The 3,196-nt window shown below is 36.4% G+C and overlaps 1 pseudogene; it reads right to left on the reverse strand.

Annotated features, from left to right (window-relative positions):
- Positions 1-1,382: 1,382 nt before the first annotated feature.
- LOC114103215 (large ribosomal subunit protein uL23-like) lies at positions 1,383-1,846 on the reverse strand (annotated as a pseudogene).
- Between the last annotated feature and the right edge of the window lie 1,350 nt (positions 1,847-3,196).

Consider the following 3,196-nt stretch of genomic DNA (forward strand, 5'->3'; position numbering starts at 1 on the left):
CTGTTTCATAAATGTTGATTGCTGTCAGGCTCTAATTAATATGAAACATATTATTTTAGACCTATTAAGGGATGAGTAGAATAAACCTAAGTATCAGGAGGAACAAAGAAAAATCTGATGTGCACTAGCAATATTGCATTTTCTAATTTCCCACTACCATCAGCTCTGCTAATTGCATTCTCTCTGTGCCTTGCTACATTTTTGTGATGCTGAGAAAAACAGAACAGCTTAATAGGAGGCCTTCTGGGTCCTTTCTGAGTTCTAGAACTTAAGCATGCATTTAGTACCACTTGGAGGACTTGTGAAAACACATATTCCTGGTTCTATCCCCAGAATTTCTGAATCAGGGGTGGGGCTCAAGTATCTGTATTTCTATCAAATTTCCAGAAGATAAGGTTGCTGCTGGGTGGAGACTGCTGCCTGAGAGAAATCTCATGAAGAAATTAGACTCTTCCTAAGAGCAGCTTGGCCAATTTCCTGTTTCTAGCATACTAACTAGATAATTTTCAACAATTTTGTATTCTCCCTTCCCTTAAAATGACTCCAAGGAAAACGAAGAAATTACAAATTGGTCCTACTTATTTAAGAGCTGAGAATAAGTAAAAAGGCAATTCCCTTCTTCTGGGCAGGAAGGGAAAAGAGAGAAAGAGAAAATGAAATAAAGAAATATGTTTTAAGAATTTTAGACAGAAAGATGTCTCAGATACTAATGACAGCAAAATAAATGCACTTTTCTTTTTTCTTCTGAAAAGAGGACTTAAGGAGAGGACATCAGAATCTGTCAATTCTAATGATTTTACAAATCAGATCTATTGTCCTCACATAATTTTTCTTTTAAGTCTCAGCTGCCACACATAAGTATTCAATTAGGATAATTTGTTGATAGGCTCATTAGTAATTTCATTTGGGGACCTCTGATTGAGTTCCTTACTCTAATTAAAAGAAAAATTCCTACAAATCTTATTTTATATGAATGCTCCCATCAATGAATAATTATAATGCTAATCAATTTTAAATAGAACATTTTTAGTTGAAAACACTTCACAGAACCCTTTCTGACTGAATCAGACAAAATTTTTCTATGTTCATCTATGAATACACCACCAGAGAAACTCCACATGTTGTACAACCTTAAGAGTGGGATCCTAATAAGTTCTACTCAATGTATGCATAATATGTCAAAATACACTCCACTGTCATATATATCTAAAAAGAACAAGTAAAAACCAAAACCAAACCTTGTTTACTTTTGGTGGAATAATTCAAACAAAGGCATTCTAACTACAGCAAATATGTACTGCCTGTTATAAATATTCTGCAATCTCACCTTAAAATTTTATTTCAGATTTTTTTTATAGTGAAAGCAAACTGGATATTTAGAGTTAGCCAGCTGGACTCCAGATGATACCAATTTTGTTGGCAACATCCAAAGCATCATAATCAGGAGCCAGTTGAACATATGCCTTCTCTCATCAGGTCTTATCTGGGTATTGGCCTTAACCACATCAATGTCAGAAAGCCTCTTCACAGACTGTTGCATCCGGTGTTTGCTGGCTTTGACATCCACAGTGAACACAAGGGTGTTGTCTTCTCTCTTTTTCAGGCTGATCCAGTGCTCAAGCAGAACTTGATGATGGCATAGTGGTCTGCCTTGTTTCTCCTGGAGTTGCTCTTTTGGGGGTATTTGGGCACCTCCAGAACCACAGTGCCCCCTGGGCCACCAGAAGATGGGTGACATGCAGATTTTCTTTTTGTGGCTATGGATGCACTCCAACACTGCCTTCTTAGCCTTCAAAGCCTTAGCTTTGATATCAGGAGGAGCTTCCTTCTTTGCTTTTAGCGTCATGTTGGTAAAACGGGTCTCCATTTTTCAGAGAGTATTAAAAATATTTAAAACATGTAGACTTGTAGTAGGTTCTCACAAAACCCAGAGCTTTCTACTGTGAGCTGACTCTTTTTCTAAGCCACAGTAATTTCTCAGACCACAGCAATAAAATGGAAGATTGCTCTATCCACCTGTTGGCTGTTTATTTGCTTAGAATCACCCATATTTGGCACAGTGCAAAGAATGAAAGATGCAATCTTGCACTTAAAAGCTGACAGTCCAGATGGGAAAATGACTAGATAGCTACATCAAGTCAGAAGGGATAAATGAGCCTCTACTGCATAGAAATTAGAGTAGGAAACACTGATGTGAGTAGCAAGCGAACTTGAGTCTTAATGTGGATAAATTAATAGTGTAAGCTGCAAGGACTTCACTGGCAAAGTGTGTCTGAGGTGGGACAATATCCTGTGAGTTCAAAAGCTCAGCATTTTAAGAGGGCTAGACTAGGGATCCAGTGTTGGTTTCCATCCTTTTACCTCATTGGAGATATGGAATAGAATGTGACTTCTAAATTTGTTATTTTTCAAGTTACAAGGTATTAGTAGTTAAAAAGAATTAAGTGGCAGATAGAATTGCCCATGTATGTGAGGCAAATTGAGGTCTTAACAAATTCAGCTATTTCTTTGTGGCTTAAAACAATAACAATAAATATTAGATATTTTAAAATGGTCTCTCTCTGGTTGAAATTAAGTAAGTTTGTGTTTCTCTCTTGTTAATTACCTAGCTATATTCTTCTGCAAACCCTGTGCTTACAGACTTTACAGGGCTTTTGTTGGTGTGTTTCTGTCCTTTTGGAGTGTTTTTATGTCTTAATTATTCTTGTTTTGGGCAAGGTAATACCTATTTATGTTGCAAAGATTAAAACAGATTTGTATATAAAATGTATGTTGCTAGCTAAAACTTTATATCCAGATATATCACTGTGTATTATCAAAATGCAAACACTTTTCTGGGCCCATAAGTGTGGTTATATGTGTGTGAAGATAATATTGCAACTCTCACATTTGATGATATTAAAGCAGCAGCTGCTAGTCTGTGTTTCTGAGTTTCTGGCAGTTTCCATAAAGATGAAGAAGTCCAAATAAACCATTGGATATTTTTCACAGAAGTGTTTTGCAGATGTTGGCAAAGAGATTGAGTCCCTTGAAAGGGACAAATGTGCATTTTAAAGTGTATATAGAAAGATGAGGCCTCAGGCAGGCACAGCAATGGGACAGTTTTCAAAGGAATAACATTTCTATTTGTTCTGCCAAATCCAAAGAGAAAAAAAAAAGAGTAAAATAGACCCAGTAAATAAATTTTGCTCAACTG

Source organism: Marmota flaviventris, chromosome 12, assembly GCF_047511675.1.
Source record: "Marmota flaviventris isolate mMarFla1 chromosome 12, mMarFla1.hap1, whole genome shotgun sequence".
Classification (NCBI taxonomy): Eukaryota; Metazoa; Chordata; class Mammalia; order Rodentia; family Sciuridae; genus Marmota; species Marmota flaviventris.